The following is a 20,829-nucleotide window of genomic DNA, read 5'->3' on the forward strand; positions in this document are numbered from 1 at the left end:
TTTCTTCTCATATTTATTTTTCACAAGCAGAACACCTCTCCTACCCTCTAATAAACCTCATTCCATCTGACACACTGCCCCTTGCGACCCAGAAGCTTCCCCATCCCGTGTCCCTGTCTTTCCTGCCTCAAGAACCTTGGTTTGGAGCTCAGCTGGGGGTAGAAATCCCTCGGTCTTTGGAGGGTGGGTGGCTCTCCAATCCCATTAGATAAATCAGGGCCCATCTTAAGTAAAAGTGAAGCATTCTCCTTCAGCAGAGATTGGTCCAGAATGGGCATATGATCCAGCTCTTAGCCAATGAAAGGTCAGGGGAAACCTGAGGGACCACTTCATTAATAAGATAGACCCTCAAGGGGGTGAGAGCCTTTTGCCCCCATCCCTTCCTTCCTGCTTTGATCGGTGTCCTGGGGTCAAACATCCTATGAGGCAGCAATAGCTGGGGTGGGTGATGAGTCTGAGGCCAAAATCCAACCACTGGAGATGATGTAGCAGAAAGATAAGCCTGGGTCCTTGACAACACCATGGAGCCACCGCAACGACCTTGGAGCTGCTGACCTCCAGAGATTTCGTTACATAGGATAATTGCATTTCGTCTTCACTTAAGCCACTATTAGTCAGGCATGCTGTCACTTGCAGTTGAAAATATCGTAACCAGTGCGGTCACTTTCCCCATGCTCTCTTACCCAGATTGCCTGGGGAAATAGAAGGAAAGGAAGAAGAGGAGGGAACCAAAGTTAGCAAATGCTTGCAGATGCAGAGCTCAGGGTTCCAGTAGAGGTGTTCGGACTTCTCCTGGAAGGGCGACATTCAGAAAACCCTCCCATCTCCAACTTGCTAACACCACCTACTTATGACACATCCCTCCCCATTTCTGTTCCTTCCACGACTTCCTATTGCTCTTGGGACAGAGTCCAAACTCCTTGTTATAAAGATCTGAAAGCACACTGGCATCACCCTGACCCTCTTTATCTCATACTTAGGCTCCAGTCAGACTGGGCCACTTTTAGTCCTCCAATATCCTATCTCACCTCCAGGCATTTGCACGTATTAATGCCTCTACTCTTCCCCCATTTCACCTGGCTCTCTCTTTATGATTTAGGTCTCAGCTTAAATGTTGGCTCCTCCATGAAGACTTCCTTGATTTCTAGACTGGATTCAGTAAACCCTTGCAGCTCTCTTTATACCTTATGCTTGCTTCTATTAAAATACCTACTAAGGGGCACCTAGCTGGCTCAGTTGGAAGAGCATGCAACTCTTGATCCCAGGGTTGTGAGTTCAAACCCCACACTAGGTGTAGAGATTATTAAAACAAATAAATAAACTTAAAAAAAAAGAAACACTTATGGAATTAATTTTGTAATTGTTCTGTTCTCATGACTGGTAAACTCATCTTAGCTTCCCACTGTTCTACTTCCAGCTCTTTTTCCTGACTGCTAGTCCCGCTGACCAGAAGCTACCTTGGCCCCACGGCCAGATTCTTGGCTGTAGACTCACAGAGGCAACTACTTCCCATAGATCTCTCCATTAACGCCCTTGATTTGGGGCTCAGCTAAGGGGTAGAAATCCCTTGATCTTTGGAGGGTGGGTGGATCTCCAGCCCCAGCAAATAAATCAGGACCCATCTCTCTTTTTTTTAAGCTCATTTATTTATTTTGAGAGAGACAGAGAGTATGAGTGGGGGAAAGGCAGAGATGGAAGGAGAGAGAGAATCCCATGCAGGCTCTGCTCTGCCAGCACAGAGCCCATTTCGGGGCTTGAACTCATGAAACCACGAGATCATGACTTGAGCCGAAGCTGAGTTGGTCACTTACCCGACTGAGCCCCCCAGGAGTCTCAAATCATGACCCATTTTGAGTAGAAGGAGGATTCCCTTTCTCCTGCGGCAATGTTAGGTCCAGAATGGGCATATGATCCATCCAAATCAGTTTAATTTCTGCAGCTGGACACACTTGGTTTCTCTGTTTGACTGGTGACTCACTCTGTGATCCTTCAGATCCTCTTCCAAACCTGCACTTCCCCACTCCTCTTATAATTGTGGACAGTCGGCTTCCTATAATACCCCTCTTCCCCTGTGGGACAGTCACAGTGACTCCACTCCTCTGACTCATACATCATTAGGGGCACACGCTTTCTCCTGGCTTTGGGAGTGGAGACGTGCCCCAGACCCCCATCCAGATAATTCTACTTTCCTGTCCATAGTGATTGGCTTAGGCATGGGCAGGTGAGTCCTGGCCAACTGGTTATTCGCAGAAGCAATCTTCCCACTGCTGTTGCTGAGCTGTTGGGCTGGGAGCCTAGAGCTGCCGGGGATCGTCTTCCACAGTGTGAAATGGGCCGGGCGGAGAAGGAAGCCTCCAGAGAGGAGAGCATGTTGAAGAGAGAAAGAGGCACAGGTTCTATATAACATCACTGGGGCATCTGTCTGCATCTAGCTTTGCCTGAAGCTGAACCCCTCTCTGGACTTTCTCTTTTTGTAGCTCAAGTCAGGATGAGTTGGGTTTTCTGTACCTCCTGACAGAATCCCGGCTAATATGGGTGAACAGTAAATATTTAGGGAAAGAATGAATGAATGAATGGATCCCAAATTGGCCATGGCTCTTTACTTCTCTCATGAATTCTTTTTATTTATCTTTTTTCTTTTTAGAAGAAAAGAATTTATGAGACTGACGCGCTGCCCACTGCGCTAAGAAGGCACCTTAGAAGAAAAGAATTTAGAGGGCTGGTATCATACAAAAATGATTAAGTAGACTCCTTAGGAAGGGGCTCTAATCATCATTTAATCCAATCCTTTTTTATTACAGATAGGGAAACTGAGGCTGAAAGAGGCACTACAACAGTGCTCAGGTCTTAAGGCCATGTTCTAGTAGAGTCTAGATTAGAGGGCAGATGGAGAAGGCATCATCTGAAATCCAATCATGAGGAAATATCAGACAAATCCAAAATAAGAAGTACTGTTGTAAAAAACCTTTTTTTAATGCTTATTATTTTTGAGAGAGAGAGACAGAGGGGTCAGGGGAGCAGCAGAGAGAGAGGGAGACACAGAATCCAAAGCAGGTTCCAGGCTCTGAGCTGTCAGCACAGAGCCTGACATGGGGCTCAAACTCACTGACTAAGAGATCATGACCTGAGCCAAAGTTGGACACCTAACCAACTGAGCCACCCAGGCGCCCCTGGAATATTGTTGTTTTTTTTTTTTAAGGGGTAGAGAGGAAAGAGAGAGATAAGTGGGGGAGAGTATTATTCAAAAATTTCAGTGTCATACAAGACAAAGAAAGACCAATGCTCCAGCTGAAAGGACATTAAAGAGACATGACAACTAAATGCAATATCTGACCCTAAACTGACTAATTCTTGTGTTGGAGGAGAAAAAACACTTGAGGACATTTTTTAATCAATTAGCCAAATTGGTATACAGTTGGTAAAATTTGTATTTTATTGGAATACAAATGGTAGAAAAGGTAGATTAAAGATTTTTTTTCATCAGTGTTGAAGTATGAAGGTTGAGGGGCCCCTGGCTGGCTCAGTCAGTGGAGCATGTGACTCTTGATCTCAGAATTGTGAGTTCAAACCCCACATTAGTCATAGATATTACCTAAAAATAAAACTCTAAAAGGAGCACGTGGGTGGCTCAGTTGGTTAAGCGTCCAACTCTTGATTTTGGCTCAAGTCATGATCTCACGGTTCGTGCAATGGAACACAGCCTGATCGAGAATTTTCTCTTCCCCCCTCTCTCTGCCCCTCTCCTGCTCATGCTCTCTCTCTCTCTCAAAATAAATAAACATTAGACAAATCTATTTGGAAATATAAAATAAAATAAATCTTTTTAAAGTACCAAGATTTATAACTGTACTGGGGTTATGTAAGGAATATTGCTTTTTTTTTTTTTAAGATTTTGTTTTCTTAAAGTGGTCTACCTGCCCAATGTGGGGTTCAAACTCACAACTGCCCGGTCAAGAATTGTACTCTCTACCAACTGGCCCAGCCAGACGCCTCAGGAATATTCCAATTCTTAGCAAATACACACCAAAGTTTCTAATGGTAAGGGGCCATGATATATGTGACTTACGTTCAGATGGTTCAAAAACTTACATAAACACGGAGGTAGATAGAGAGCTGGAGTGACCACAAATGCCAAAGAATGGGGAGTAAAATAGTAACAGTAGGTACATTGAGGCGAAGGGTATACAGGTGTTCTTTGTCCTATTTTTATTCCTCCAACTCTTCTGTAGGCTTGATATTATTAACAAATAAAAAAATTCAAAACAAAAATTTAAATGGTGGAGGCCAAACTCCTAGGTCAGCCCAGCCCCGTCCTACCTTCTCCATGTAAGTGCTAGCCCAGGGCTTGGGGCAACCTTCAGACTTGCAAGGACATTTACACAATTCAGCCCAGGGTGGTAGGGTCCTGATGAATGATTAATGCTGATCACATGCAAAAGAGCTTCCTGAGGGGATAAAGAGCAAAGTGGGACAAACCGGACTGGCTCTGGAACCAGAATCATCGTAGAGGAGTGGCAGCCTTTTCCGTTCTGTCTTCTGTGCTTTAAACTTGTACATCTGGAGGTGGATCAGGTAGGGCACTTTGGGCTGCAGGTAACCAGACACTCAGTTAAGAGAGCCTTCAAGAGGCACCTGGGTGGCTCAGTCAGTTAAGCCTCCGACTTCGGCTCAAGTCAGATCTCACGTTTGTGGGTTCGAGCCCTGCATGGGGCTCTGTGCTGACAGCTCAGAGCCTGGAGCCTGCTTCCGGTTCTGTGTCTCCTTCTCTCTCTCTGACCCTCCCTCTCTCATGCTCTGTCTCTCTCTGTATCAAAAATAAATAAAACATAAAAAAAGAGAGAGAGAACCTTCAATGTTGGTCTTTATTATCTCAGGTCACAATAAATCAGTAAGTAAGATGTTTCGGGATTGGAAATGTCAGCATTTCGGTATCAGGGCAAGGGGTCAGTTTCCTGAGGAGTCCCTTGGCCATTTTCTTAGAGTCTCAAAATAAGTGCTATAGCTCCAAAAGTCACGTCCTAACACAACCATGTCCATGTCCCAGCACAACCGTGTCCGAAGGATGGAGGATATATGGATGGAAGAAAACAGTTGGGGAGAAAACTTCTTTCTTTTAACAGGAAGGAGAATCCTACCCAGAAACCCTCAGCAGACTACCCCGGCTGCCTCGTTGGCCAGGGTTGGGTCCCATGCTCACCCCAAGACTAGGACAGAGGGAGACAGGATTACCATGCTGGCTTAGACCAAACAGAATCCATTCCCTAGGCCTTGCGTGTTGCTCCTCGGTCCAACAGAATTCGGTTCTGAGGGCTAGGAAGAAGGGGAAAGAAGCAATCAACCGAGTCTGCTTCATGGTTTTGGTGATTTCCTGAGTAGGAGCCCAATATTCTCCCTTTGCAATCTGAACCAAAGAGCAACGTGGACCCACGAGGGTGCCAAGAAGCCCGGAGTCCTCAAGATTCATGGCCAACACCAGGGACCCCACACTGACCACCGCCGGCCTTGCCTGGCCAGCATGCATGTCCCCCACGTTTGCTCACATCACGCAGTACTTCTTCAGGGAACGGCCTCTCCCTGTGTCCAGGTGGGGCTACCCCTACCTCAATAGGCAAGTGACCAGACCTGGACAGTCTGAACATTGCCTTCCTTTGGTGACAGTGATTGGTTCAGAGACGGACCATGTCCTAAGTTAGTCCAATCAGAGTGGATGCTGGAAATACGGCAGAGTTTTCAGGAAATTGTCCTCCTTTTCCCGCCGGACTTGTGCGGGGCAGAAGGCAGGCCCATCTTGTCAGGTGGAGTCTGAGGACGGAGCCAACGCACCAAAGAGCAAAGGCAAGAGATGGCAAGAGACTCTGTCTGGCAATCTCATTTGAGTTCACAACCAGCTAGGCCTAAAGCCAGTGTTTTTCAGTTACTTCAGCCAATAAATTGCCTCTTTTGCGTAAGCCAGTTTCAAAAGGGTTTTCTTCACTTACAAATAAAAGAATCCTGAGTTTCTCAACCTTTGGAGAAGCATGTTTGAAAGGTGGATTCCCAGGTCTGGTCTTCAAAGACTGTGACCAAGTCCCCCAGGGCCGAGGCCTGAGACCTACCCCTTTGGAACAAGGTCCTCTAAGTCCCCCCTTGCCGGTGGTCTTGCTCACCGAAATCGGAGGCTCTAGGACCTTGGGGGAAGGACGGCCTGTTTTTCTAACTGGGGGTAAAAGGAAATTCAGATCTTTCAATCAGTCCAGCTACCTTCTTGGCAAAGTGTCGGGGAAATACCTTTCATTCTTTCCCAATGACTCTGGAGTTAAGGAAACGAAAAGTAGTTGATTTCTCAAACAGGTTATTCCGCCACCTTGAACGTTGGTAACTCCCCTTGCTCCACAGTGTTGCTAAAGCAACACAGGCAAGAACGATTTCCCGGCCAAGCCCAGGGGCTGCAAACCCTGTCGCTTGAGGGGCCAGACGGGAGGGCAACTCCGTGACACTATGGAAAATAGGCCTGCCTGTGGGAAGCAGGAGGGCTCAGGACGTCCCAGGCTAATAAGTGACATTAAAATGATACACTGCGCTGGAACCAGGGATGCACATAGGCCGCCTGGATCTGATTTTGCTTTCTCAGCTCAGCACCACCATCCTCTGAGGCGGCTTCATCCTCAGAGAATGCTAGTCCCCCATCTAACATCCCAACAGTTTGGGGACCACTGCAGAAAAAGGTTCTTGTTCCCAATTATCTCGGTTGAAGTCCGGGAAGAAGCTGTCATTGGCCTGGGTGGGGGTCACGTGGCAACCCCTAAACCAATCACTGTAGCCAAAGAGGTATGGTGGTGTGATTGGTCAGATCCGAGTCATGTGCCCACTCCTGGAGTTAGGGGATGGGGTTGGTCTCACACAGACCCGGAAATGGGGGAGGTAGTTGGGTGCCTTAGCTTGGGTATTTAACCCAAGGAGACCCTGACACAAGGATTTCAAGTACAAGGAGATGATCCCAGGTGGCACCTCATTGAGGGAATGAGACAGGGAAAGGAAGACAGTCAATGGAGGACGCATTTTCACACAAGTTACTACTATAGTCAGTTGGAGCTTAATCTCACGTGGAGGGAACTCTGGGAGTCAACGTAGAGCGAGCGTGTACCTTGGAGTTAAACCATGTTAGGGTTGAAGGCACTCAGAGATTTAACTACTAATGCCTGTTAATCCATGTTTGACAGCTGCTCCCACTGGCGTTAATTGCCCATAATTTTAAGTATTCGAGAATAAATTGGTCGCTGGTGACCTAAGAAAATGCTCAAAGAGATAAAGACTAAGCCAGTGTACATTGAATGTTAGAATAATGGCTAGGTCAGGAGATTGGAAATGGGCAGTTCGAGCAGGGTGACCAGCCAACCCAGTTGGGGACAAGAAGGTTCTGGTCAACGCTAAAACCCAACTGCAGGATCTGCTGCCAACGCCCTGTCACCTGAGGCCCTAACTCTGGTTTGAGAAGTTCGTCCTCTGTACCCTCTCGTCTTCCTAACAACCTTCTCGTTCCCTGTATCACCTCCTCTTTGGTTAGAAGGTGGCCAGACCTTCTGCCTACACTCTGTCCTCCTTGTTGGAACTTGGCCCCCGGCTCTGCCCTGCCTCCTGGGAGCCTCAGTGATGCCAGAATGTTCAGCTCCCCCAGGCCCCTGCATCCTACCATCTTGTTTCTCCATCATCTCAGCCCTGGGAGTCCAGAGCTCGCAGAGCTGGAAATGAAGGATCAGAGTAGAGAAGGCATGTGCTGGTCTCACAGAAACAAAGTCAGGACTCAAACTCCTGGTCCAGGCTTTCTTCCCTCTGTACCTAAGTCCTTAGTGTCTGTCTTTCAGCTAACTAGATGTTTCTCCAGAGCTGAGATAAAATCCCCAACATGCCCCTGGGATCAGCAGAGGGCAGAGGGCATGGCATGTAATGCGGTCTCAAGAAACCCTGCAAAATACCTCTAGGGGCCTCTTTCTTCTGGCTCCTAAATGATCTCGAGGACTTTTTGACTTGTCCAAACACAAGTTATCACTTCCATTCCCCAAGCCTGTGCCCCACCACCCCCTGACAGCTGGAGGTGGCTTTTAGTGTTTGTTTATTTATTTATTAATGAGAGAGAAAGAGAGAGAGAGAGAGAGAGAGAGCAAGCAGGGGAGGGGCAGAGAGGGAGACAGGAGACAGAATCCCAAGCAGATTCTGTGCTGCCAGCACAGAGCCCAATGCAGGACTTGAACTCATGAACCCCAAGATCGTGACCTGAGCTGAAATCAAGAGTTGGACACCCAAACCGACTGAGCCACCCAGGCGCCCCTAGAGGTGACTTTTAGACCCTTAAAACAACAGCATTCTGGTAGAAACTGGGGTTTCTCAACATCTTCACCATTGGCATTTGGGGACAACTGACATGGGGGGGCATCCTGTCCTGTGCCCTGGAGGATGTTGAGCAGCTTCCTTTGGCCTCCACCTACTAGATGCCAGCAGCATCCCTCACTCTTGTGACAATCACAAATGTCTCTGACACTGCCAAATGTCCCCTAGGAGACAACATCAGCCCTGGCTGAGGACCCCTGATAGAGACCACCGATGTTTCCTGAATATTATATAAAGCCTAGCAATAAGCAACTTAGAAAACACGCTCATTTTCATTGAGTCGTTGATACCATCCGCATAAACACCTCCGGCCCATCACACAAACGCAGCTTGCAGTGAAGGTCACGGCAACCCCTGGCAGCCAGTTGGCTTCTCCCAGTGGGTCACACACGAGCTCTGGCACCACTGCCACCATCCGCCTCCTCCCCCTCACCCCCAACACACACACAGCACACACAAAACAATGGAACTCTCTTTGGCTTTCCAACCTACTCCACACACCCACTCAACTCTATTTTCCTGCGCTGGAGAAGGCCTCTTGCTTGTGGGCTACTGTGTGCCAAGGCAATAGAACAGTCTCTTGGCCTCCAAGTTCATGGCACATTAATTAATACATTTAACCCGAGTGGTTTTCTTTACCTTGGCACTATTCACACTTAGGGCTGAATAATTCTCTGCTGTAGGCGGCCATCCTGTGCTGTGTAGGCGACCATCCTGTGAGGGATGTTTGGCAGCGGCCTGGCCTGTACCCACTAGATGCCAGGAGCACCCTCCCCCCATATGACAACCAACAATGCTTCCAGATATTACCGAGTGTCGTTTGGAGAACAAAATCACCCCCAGTTGAGAACCACTGTTAATCTGTCCTACAAACCCCTAAAGTTGGTCATATCACCATCACTTTACAGATGAAGAAACCAGGGTGTGGAGATGGGAAGACTGGCCTAAGTGGTAAAGGTCAAAGTCAAAGATTAGAGTTAATGTCCCAAACCAGTGATTCCCAAATTCTCCAGCTGATAAAATCCTTATTCACAGAGGTCCCAGACCCAAACCAGACCCAGACGCCTCCGTACCTTTAGAGACACAGCCAGCGGTTCTGTATTTCCCAGATATAGAAGCCATTCAGCAATTTCCAGAAACCAGCAGCTCTCAATGTTTCACGGCTCCTGTCCGCTGTCCTTACAGATTTCCTCCTTATATGCACCCCAATGTTTTAACATTACCTTGCTAATCAAAATTGGCTTCTAATATAATAACTCCTACATTTTCCCAATGGGATTAGCTGGATTAGCAAATTGACTTAACAACTGTCACTCATTGAGTGCCCGGGAAAAATATCAAAGGTGCCCCCAAACAGAGAGTGAAGCCAACAGGGTTGTCTAAGAACTGTTACTCTAAATTCAGCTGTACATTGGGCCTTGTAGCTGAGTTATTATTCTTTTTTAATGTTTATTTATTTTTGAGATTGAGAGAGAGAGAACGTGAGCAGGGGAGGGACAGAAAGAGAGAGAGAGAGACACACACACACAGAATCCAAAACAGGCTCCAGGCTCCAGCACAGAGCCCGATGTGGGGCTCCAACTGGTGAACTGCAAGATCACGACCTGAGCCGAAGTCAGATGCTTAACCCACTGAGCCACCCCAGTGCCCCTTAACTGGGTTATTTTTAAGGCTCACATCAAACACTGGAATGTAAGAACCATTCTTGTTTTAAAGAAGAAACTGAAGCACAAAAAGTTTAAATGAGATCAAGCCCAAAGCCACGGACAAAGTGAGAAGGACGTCATTGCTTGCCTAACCCCATTACTGGCAAGGAGAGGTGACAGCATTATCGTGGTTCACTTGTAAGATTTACATGTGCACATGCACTCAGACACAGAAAGTTCTAGCTGGAGATAGGCCTAGCCTTCCTCTTAAACACGTGGCCATCAATGTTCCCCACCTTCAAGCTGAAGTTCTGACAGCAAGACAGAAGGGGCAGGATGGGTGTTAGATAGGTGCCCATCAGTGTCTGCCACATACCTCCCTCGTTTAATAGATGGGAAAGGTCCCAAAGAGAGGTAATTGGCAAGACTGGACCTTGAGCTCCCAGTCTGGGCCAGCAGGGTCTCTACACCGTCCCCAGTGAGGACTGCGTATGTGCTGGGGACTGTTTCCTGGGGAATAGCAACCAGCCGCTGGTCCCCCGGACACACAGGAGGCCCCCCTCCCCAACAAGCCACCTCTTGGAGACTCTACCCAGAATCCACCTGCTGAAGGAACAGAAGGTGACCCTTTGGTCACTAGGGAACTCCTTGTCCACGAGAAACGCTGTGAGTCATTCTCCAAGGCTCCAGGGAAAAAGGACTTCCAGACAGGGCCCATCCCAGAAAGAAATAAAACATTGGCTCAAGGCCCAGACTTTCAGGGAAACCAACTGGCTCACTGGGGTGGGGGCAAGGGGAGGGTCACCTTGAACTGAGGTCTGAAAAAAAAATGTTTTCTTATTCAATAATTTGCTGATCAACTATAGTTACGCCTTTTATTCCTTTATTCAACACGCTATTAAGGGGGCAAGATAACTCTTTATACCCTTTTGAATTGTATGCATTTGGTATTACAAGAAGGACACACTCCTTTGTTGAGCTCTGTTTTCAGTTACTTTTTAATAACAAGTGATACATAAGCACATTTTCCTTGTAACCAATATGAGGCAAGGTAACTCACACTGTAACTCATGGGTAGTCTCTTTCCAGACTTCTTTTGTGCCTATCCGTGGAGATCCGTAGAAAGGTTTTGAATTGTTTTGTGTGTGTTTGCATGTCTACCACCGTGAATTCACTTGTAATTTTTTAATGTTTTTTATTTATTTTTTAGAGACAGAGGGAGATAGCACGAGTAGGGGAGGGTCAGAGAGAGAGGGAGACACAGAATCCGAAGCAGGCTTCAGGCTCTGAGCTAGCTGTCAGCACAGAGCCCGACACGGGGCTGGAACCCACGAACTATGAGATCATGACCTAAGCTGAAGCCGGATGCTTAACCAACTGAGCCACCCAGGCGCCCCTGTAATTTTTTAAAAAAATAATGAAAATAGAATTTATTAAGAGGCTATTATGTGCCAGTCCTGGCTAGGTACTAGAGACACAGCAATAAACAAAGTACAGCTGCTCCCAGAGTCTGGCAGGAGATAGAGCCAAACAAAGTGAACATTACAGTACAGTCTAATAAGTGGAAAGAAAATGGAGAAAAGGGAGCTGTTGTGAAAGTCCAAAAGGGTCCCCACTCCAACCCATGGTGTATTTGGGTCCAGAGAGTATTAGTTAGATGACAGAATTCCCACTAACTAGCGAAACAAATAAAGAAGGGAGGGAGGCGCCTGGGGGGCTCAGTTGGTTGAGCATCTGACTTCCACTCAGGTCATGATCTCACAGTTCGTGGGTTCGAGCCCCACGTCAGGCTCTGTGCTGGCAGCTCAGAGTCTGGAGCCTGCTTCCGATTCTGTGTCTCCCTCTCTCTCTGCCCCTCCCCTGCTCATGCTCTGTTTCTCTCTGTCTCTCAAAAATAAATAAATGTTAAAAAAAATGAGAAAAAAAATAAAGAATGGAGGGGAATTTATTGGTTCATGAGAAATCATGACATACAATTGCCTTCACACATGACCGGATCCAGGGGCTCAAATGATGTCAAAATATGCACCTCTGTTTCCTTCATCTCTCTTATTCTCTCTCTCCATATTTCAGCTCTGATTTCCTCCGGTTTTTAAAAAACTTTTTTTTAATGTTTTATTTATTTTTTGATACAGAGAGAGACAGAGCATGAGAGGGGGAGGGGCAGAGAGAGAGAGAAGGAGACACAGAACCGGAAGCAGGCTCCAGGCTCTGAGCTAGCTGTCAGCACAGAGCCTGACGTGGGGCTCGAACCCATGAACGTGAGATCTGACCTGAGCCAAAGGTGGAGGCTTAACCGACTGAGCCACCAGGCACCCCTCCTTTGTTTTGGATCTACTTCCAGACAGGCTTTCTGTACTTGTTGGCAAAGATGGACAGCAGCAACTCCAAGCGAACTCTAAGGGTTCTTTGACACAGGAGTGACATGCCCATCCAGGCACTAGTCACCACGGCCAGGGGGATGGAATATGCTGATTGGCCAGGCTCCCTCATAGACCTGGGGGTGGGGGAGCTCATACCTGAACCCTATAGAGAAGTGTGGGGGAAGGGGTGGTTCCCCAATGGGAAATGGAGATGCCGTTTTCTGAGCCAGAGGAAATCAGTGTTGCAAGGGCAAGGTAAGAGATCCCCTCTATCAAAAGTTCCCTGGAGAGTTGACTTCTAAGCCGACAGGGAGAAAGGAAACAGAAAGTGTGCATCTGGCGGGGAAGCCACATGTACGCAAGTTCTAGGGAACTTCGCTTGTTCCAGAAAACGTGAGTGATTTAGTCTGACCCATGGGTACTGTGGGAGGAGGGAGAGGAAGTGCTGAGGTCAGAGAGAAAGACAAGATGCCTCGGCGGGAGGAGGGATTGCAATTTTACCCGGGCCTTCCCCCGCAGCCTCCCCACCCTCATTCCAGTCCCAGGACCATGACTCAGTCATGGGGTGTTCACACTCTCCGGCTTCAAGTTGGCACAGTTTCTGTATCTTGAAAATGTGTCATTCATCAGCAGACCACATCACCCCCCGGGTCCACTCTGTGGGTTCCTGAGTGTCAGCTGCTGGTCACAGATTGGATGACAACTCTTCCAGAGTTTCATAAGACAAAGGAACTCCAACTTGAAAATCAAGGGAGACTTAATACCTGTAACACAAGCCGGGTACGCAGCACCCAGACGTCCAAGCAAACTGTTGTTCAGATGGAAAGAGGAGAATCACCTTATAAGCAGGTCTTCAACCACCTTTTTAAAAAAAGTTTATTTATTTATATTGAGATAGAGAGATAGAGAGAGAGAGAGCGTGCACAAGCAGTGGAGGGACAGAGAGAGAGATGGAGAGAGAGAATTCCAAGCAGGCTCCACGCTGCCAGCACAGAGCGCGACATGGGGCTCTATGTCATGAACTGTGAGATCATGACCTGAGCTGACATCAGGAGTCGGTCACTCAACAGACTGAACCACCCAGGTGCCCCTACCCCCGCCTTTCATTGTATCCTGTCCCTAACAGCTGAGTCTCCTTTCCTTCTCTGAAGAACCCTATGGGGGAAATGCAATTGCTACCTCCACTTCACAGATGAGAACAGCATTTAGGAAACTAGCCCCAAATCTCACCTGCACGATCTCTTTTCAATCCTCACTGCAGTGAATCCCCACTTCAGAAATGGGAAAACTGAAGCCTAGAGAATTGAAACAACCTGCCAGAGTCACACAGCCAAAGCAAGTCCCACAGCTCAAGTGCCACAGCAGCCTTTGTTGCTGTGGGGAATGAAAAATGGCGCAGCCTCTCTGGAAAACAGTTTGGCATTTCCCCCAAAGGTGAAACACAGCATTACTGACCATGGCACCCAGCAATTCCACTCCCAGGTATCAACCCAAGAATGGAAAGTGTATGTCCACACAAAGACATGCACGTGTTGCTTTATAGAAGCATTATTATAGCCCAAAATAGAAACAACCCAAAATGTTCAACAGCCAATGAATGAATCTCAAAAAATGTGGTCTACAGCCCCTCTGGAAAACAGTATGGGGGTTCCTGAAAAAGTTAAAAACAGAACTGTCCTATGACCCAGCAATTGCACTACTAGGTCTTCATCCACGAGAAGCAGGTGTGCTGTTTCGAAGGGGCACGTGCACCCCAATGTTTATAGCAGCGCTCTCAACAACAGCCAACGTACAGAAAGAGCCCAAATGTCCATCGATGGATGAATGCATTAAGATGTGGTGTATACAATGGATTATCACTCCACAATCAAAAAGAAGGAAATATTGCCATTTGCACTACATAGATGGGACTAGAGGGTATTATGCTAAGCGAAATTAGTCAAAGAAAGACAAATATCATATGACTTCACTCATATGTGGAATTTAAGATGCAAAACAGATGAACATAAGGGAAGGGAAAATAATAAAAACAGGCAGGGGACAAAGCATAAGAGACTCTTCAATACAGGGAACAAACTCAGGGTTGCTGGAGGGGCTGTGGGCGGGGGGATGGGCTAAATGGGTGATGGGCATTAAGGTATCTAGTCCTGAAGTAATTGTTGTACCATATGCTAACTAACTTGGATGTAAATTCAAAAATAAATTTTAAGGGACGCCTGGGTGGCTCAGTCGGTTAAGCGGCTGACATCAGCTCAGGTCATGATTTCACAGTTCGTGGGTTCAAGCCCCACATCAGGCTCGGTGCTGACTGGTTGCTCAGAGCCTGGAGCCTGCTTCTGAATCTGTGTCTCCCTCTCTCTCTGACCCTCCCCCACCTACTCTCCACGTGTCTCTCTCTCAAAAATAAATACATGTTAAAAAGTAAACTTAAAAAAAATAAATTTTTAAAAATCTAAAATAAATAATAAATGAATGAATAATAAAATGGTCTATTCATAAGTGATACACGTTATAACATGGATGGACCCTAAAAACATGCTAAGTGAAAGAAAGACCCAAAGAAGCACACCTTGTGTGATTGCATTTCTATGAAATGTCCTGCATGGGCAAATCTCTAGAGATGGAAATAAATTTGTGATTGCCTAGGGCTGGGCTGGGCTGGACTGGGGGGTTGGAGAGAAATGGGGAGTCACTGATGATGTGGTTTTGGGGTGATGGTGAGTGTTCGTGGGGTCCAGAGCCAGACTGCAGAGAAAGAATTCTTGAAGATGTCTTTGGTGCAAAAAGGTGATTTGATTAAAGCCCGGGGGCAGGACCCGCGGGCAGAAAGAGCTGCTCCAGACCATGTGGAGAGACTGTTTATATACTTGGGAGTTGGGGGGAGGTGCAGTCCAGGGTAAGTTTCCAAAGAGAGTTTTCGAGCTTCGGCTCAGGTCATGATCTCATGGTTGGTGGGTTCGAGCCCCGTGTCAGGCTCTGTGCTGACAGCTCAGAGCCTGGAGCCTGCTTCAGATTCTGTGTCTCCCTCTCTCTCTGACCCTCCCCTGCTCGTGCTGTCTCTCTCTGTCTCTCAAAAATAAATAAAAAACAGAAAAAAAAGTTTAAAAAAAAAAAAAAAGAAGACTCACAGGCTACAGGCGGCCTAGGCCTAGTCAAGCTAAGGCTGTTTTTCCCTCTAGCAAATCATTAGCATGAAGACAGCAGAGAGTTCCCGGAGAAGCATTGAACCCTGCCGGCCTCAGGTATTTGTCAATGGGCTGCCGCTTACTGTAAGGAAATTGAATTTTATCTGCCATTTCCTTCTGCCTTTGTTCCCACATCAACTGATAATGGTATGAGGTTTCTGTTTAGGGTGATGAAAATGTCCTTTGTAGGGAGATGGCCTCACACCTCTGAATATATGAGAAACCAGTGAATTGTACAGTTGAATGGGTGAACTGGAACAAAGCTGTTAAAGAAAAAAGTTTACAAAAGAAAAGCGACAGGAAGGGCTATGGCTCTGACCTAGACCGCAGCTGTGTTTGAGTACCTGCAACTCTGTACTTAACCAACGAAAGGGGGAGTCTGGGCCAACAAAGGCGGAAGGAGGCAGAACGGAAATGCTCACAGATATTTCAGGCATGGCTAGATCCAGGAACTCCAGAAAGGTCAATGGGCTTTGTCATGCTCAGATTTGCCTGTACTGCCTTGCTTCTCAAGCAGGTGACAAATGGCCTTGGCCACTCTAGGCTGCCTCACTCTTAAACATCCCCGCCACCCTGGGGAGTACTGCATAGCTTCAGTGGAGGTGTGGGGGAGGGTTCTCATTGACCTGGCAGGGGTCACCTGTGAACTACTCACTGGGACCAGGACAATGTGTTGCTCTGAGGCTGGGGGCTAGGTGACCCGATCCATCCAAGAGTCAAAAAGTATGGTCCACTTCGCTCAAACTGCATGGTCAGAAGTGGGGGCCAGAGGGTCCCCAGAAGATAATTGGGATTCTGGGCTGGTGCAAGCCACAGATGCCCACAAGTATTGGGGGCTCATGGACCCAAACCCAAGCTTGACTCCTGCTTCCTCCACTTGCTAGCTCTGTGACTTTGGCAAAGTACTAAACCTTTCCGTGCCTCACTACTGGAGAATGGAGCTAACCCTCCTATGTCCCTTGTTCTGAGATATAAAATGAGATGTGCTTACCGGGCTGCCTAGCTCACGATGAGAAGTCATTTATCACCTACTCTAATCACACACGCGCTGCTAAGCCATTTCCAGTTGCCCATGTCAATGTGGGGACAGCAGGAAAGCAGATAACAAAAATATCCATCAGATAGGAGTTTGAAGGCAACTGCGAAGACAGAGGAAGAGACGGCCCTGAGACTTCCCAGGTGACCGGCTCAGGAGTGTCCCTGGTGCCTCTCCCTCCCCCAGCAGCGTGTTCTTGTTCTGTAATTGCTCAGCCCCGTCCCTTCCAGCTCCCCCTCTGACCCTTGGTGCCAGGTTCTGAAGTTCATGCAGTTTTAGAAAAAGAATACAAAGCTGTAAATATGAAATAGGTAAGAAAGTATTTACCAGCCAAGAAAAAAAAATCTCATCTTGAGTAATTGGTCACTTGGAGAGTCAGGACTCTGTCTTCTGAGATCTCTTTAGGCAATTTACAGAGAAATGCTTCCCGATTGTACCCTAGCTGCCCTTCAGTGATCCCAGAACACTCTAGAACTCCTCCTGTCTCTTAGTACTGGTAAATTATGGCAAGCCTACCTTTGGGCCCAATAATGACTTTCAATAAACGTCTGTTGAATGACTAATTGGTCAAACAGCCACACCCTGGATCGTGACAACAGACAATACACACCAACATGGCTACAAGCCATATGTTTTTTTATTTCCTTCCTTTATTCCTTCATTTAAACAATGAAAAAATGTTTTGCGAAATCTCCTCTCCTAAGAGGCAAAGGCCCTGCCCAACTGATTTTCCAGATCTTTGAAATGAGACTGACCTGGGTTATAACTTCTGATTCTGGTTGAATCATCTGCCTTCTCTGACCCTCAAGTTCCTCCTCCACTCAATGGGCCTCATTGAAAGGAATAAATGGGAACCATCTCAACGTGGAAGTGAACTTCACACACTCCCTAGGATAAGTGTCTAATAAATGAACTGCTGTTATGTTTCGCTGCTTACTTATTTATGTGGCTAGGTCATCCCTCTAAAAAGTACAAAAGGCTGCATCGTGGGTTCTCTTCTTCCTTGTTCCTTTCCCACCCAATTCCCCTCCCCAGACACAACCACTATTATGGGATTCAAAGAACTGGTTTCAAATTTACAGAAATGTTACAAGAATAATTTTAAGAATTCCAGTATACCCTTTACCCAGATTCACCAATTTAAAAAAAATTTTTAATGTTTATTTTTGAGAGAAAGAGAGATATAGAACACGAGCAAGGGAGGGGCAGAGAGAGAGGGAGACATAGAATCTGAAGCAAGGCTTCAGGCTCTGAGCTGTCAGCACAGAGCCCCAAGTGCGGGCCGAACTCACAAACCGCGAGATCATGACCTGAGTTGAAGTCGAACGCTTAACCGACAGAGCCATCCAGGCACCCCCCAGATTCACCAATTTTTTTAATATTTTGCCATGTTTGTTTTATCACCCTCTCTTCATGTGAATATATGTATTTGTTATTAATATTTATTTTCTTAATCATTTGACAATAGATTACATACATATTATGCACCAGTTAGCCCTTAACATTTCAGCACATACTTCCTAAGAACAGGATATTATTTTATGTAACTGAGCCTGGTTACCAAATTCAGGAAATACACCTTGATACAACACTTTAATCTGCCAACAGTATTTCAGTGTTGCCAACTACTGCCATAATGTCTTTTACATCAGTACTTCCCTCTAGGGCAGGATCCAGCCTAAGACCATGTTTTGCACTTAGTTATCATGTCTCTTTAGTCTTCTCTAATCTAGAGCAATTCCTCAGCCTTTCTTTGTCTTTTGTGACATTAACATATTTTAAAGATTACAGCCCAGTGTTGCATAGCATGTTCCTCATTGAGGATTTGTCAGCTTAGCATTGCTGTGTAACAAATTACCCCAAATTTCTACAGGACAGGAATTCAGAAGGGGGATGGTGGCCAAGCCTGTAATAATAGACTTATTCACTCCCCATCTGGCAGTTGATGCTGGCTGCTGGTTGGGGTTTGGTTCGCTCTTGGTCTGGATATCCACACAGGGCGTCTCCGTGTGTCCTGAGCTCCCTCACAATGCGGTGGCCGGGGTGAAAACAGACGTGTTCTGGGAGCCATCTCTGAAGTCAGGTGGGTGTGCAAGGCCTCCCGCTGTCAGATGGCGACCGCACCTACACCCACTCAACCCCCACTCCATTTCTGCTTGAGCACGACTCCCCAGGCACACGACTGACCAATATCAGGAGTGACTTGCCTTCTTAGGCTAAAAATATGTGAACTGCGCCTTGTGAAAAAACTTATTATAGGAGTCGCTTCTTTTGTGATTATAGGAGCAAATGTTACACTTCTCGAGAAACTTGTTTTTCTTTCTCTTGAAGAAAACAGGCTATTGACCCCTGCTCACAAAAGAACTAACTCTTGCCTTTGCTATGCTGAAAACACTGCCTTGTATCTGAATGCTAAAGATCCCTTCCTTCCCCACGTGATAAACATCTAGTCACCTACTTCCATCTCTATTGGTAAAGATTATGCCTGAGTCGTCTGCCAATCTATGTTCTGTGAAATTTTTACATACCAAAGAATTTGTCATCAGAAATCATTGTCTAAGGCAATTGCCACTTCTGTTTTGTACCCCACACTTTTGTTCAATAAACAAAGCTGATTCTCGGGTCAGAGCAGGGACGCCTGCCTCGTGAGCAGAAAGAAGCTGAGGCTCTCTCCCTCCCTTTCGCTGACACCGTCCATCCTCCAGGGAGCCCCGGACCTCCTGGAGCTGGACTCCAGCAAGTGTCTAAGTAAGAAATGGTGGAAAAAGCCGTATTGCCTTTTATGACCTACTCTTGGAAGTCCTGCACTGGTTCTTTGTTTTCTAATAGTTGAAGAACTTACTGTGTTCTGCATAGGTTCAAGGGCAGGGAGCCTGGGGCCCATTCTGGAGGAGGTATGCCACTGTCACTTTATAAGAAAAGCATTTGGGGTGGAATAAATATTGGCGTGAGCATCTTTGGAGAATACACCCTGCTCCGGTTTGATCCAGCTTATGCATCCCCAGCTGAACTATGGCTTAAGTGGTTTGTGTTTTTCTCAGGGAGTCACATTTGGAGACACATAACACCACTCTCCTCTCCTTTTTTTTTAAGTTTTTTAATGTTTTATTTATTTTTGATACAGAGAGAGACAGAGCATGAGAGGGGGAGGGGCAGAGAGAGAAGGAGACACAGAACCGGAAGCAGGCTCCAGGCTCTGAGCTAGCTGTCAGCACAGAGCCTGATTCGAGGCTCGAACCCACGCACGTGAGATCTGACCTGAGCCGAAGCCGGAGGCTTAACCGACTGAGCCCCCCAGGCGCCCCTCTCCTCTCCTTGATGATGTTGATTTTGAAAGCACAGTCTGCCTTAAAACTGATACATAATCTGACTGAGGGACACGTGAAGACCAATGAAATATTTCGTTCCTCATAAAATTCTCTGAGCTCTTAGATGAAAGCATTCATTGATCATTTTTGCCTGAATCACTCTGTGATAGTTTTAAAATACCGTATATATTTTTGTTCACATAAATCGACACATTTCTGAACTTCAGTTTTGTTTGTTTTCTTTCATGTAAAGATTTATCTTAAAGTCTATCCCATCTTGGTATAGTCTTTTCCACTTTAATGACGACGGGAAGTATAACTTAGCGATGGTTGCTCATGCCCGTGTTCCTTTGCTGGCTCTGACCTTGATCATGTTGGATGTGCCCCTGAGCTCAGTTCTCAGACATCTTCTCCTGCTAGTTCCTGGCTCGACGTGGCACTGACATCCCCGGGTGAACGTCTTCAGCCAAGACCTCTCTCCTGAAATTCAGTCGACCTCTTCCACATCTCCACGTAGTCATCCAGCAGCCATCCCTAAAGGAACACACCCCATATCCAACTTCTGACCTTCTCTTCACCCAATTGGCCTGATCTTAGGTAATGCCTCTTTCATCCTATTTGCTAAGGCCAAAAGTCTGAGCACCATCCTTGACTCTTCTCTCTCTCTCACCCCCCACATCCAGTCCAACTTCGGTCTTTTTGGTTCCACCTCACCTTCAAAACACATCCAGAGCCAACACTTCTCTGCTGACACTGTTTTGAGATAATCCGCTCTCGTTTCTCATTGGAATTGTTCCAGCAGCAACCTCCTACATGGTCTCCTCGTTTTGTTTTTTTTTCCACAATAACTTAGTCTCAAACCAGTAGTCAAAGTTAAGGTAGAAACAGGCCATGTCCCTTCCATGCTGCAATCTCTCTAAACCTGCC

General features: G+C 46.7%; 1 long non-coding RNA gene across 2 annotated transcripts; it reads right to left on the reverse strand.

Annotated features, from left to right (window-relative positions):
* On the reverse strand, positions 1-6,058 carry LOC115274036. Of its 2 annotated transcripts, XR_003901054.1 has the most exons (4): positions 5,601-6,058; positions 5,230-5,310; positions 4,090-4,587; positions 1-692 (listed from the first exon to the last, which is right to left on the reverse strand). It is a non-coding gene; the product is annotated as an uncharacterized LOC115274036 (long non-coding RNA). The 2 variants fall into 2 exon arrangements; XR_003901055.1 differs by lacking the exon at positions 1-692 and having other exon boundaries at positions 3,874-4,587.
* Positions 6,059-20,829: the final 14,771 nt, after the last annotated feature.

Source organism: Suricata suricatta, chromosome 12, assembly GCF_006229205.1.
Source record: "Suricata suricatta isolate VVHF042 chromosome 12, meerkat_22Aug2017_6uvM2_HiC, whole genome shotgun sequence".
NCBI classification, from domain to species: Eukaryota; Metazoa; Chordata; class Mammalia; order Carnivora; family Herpestidae; genus Suricata; species Suricata suricatta.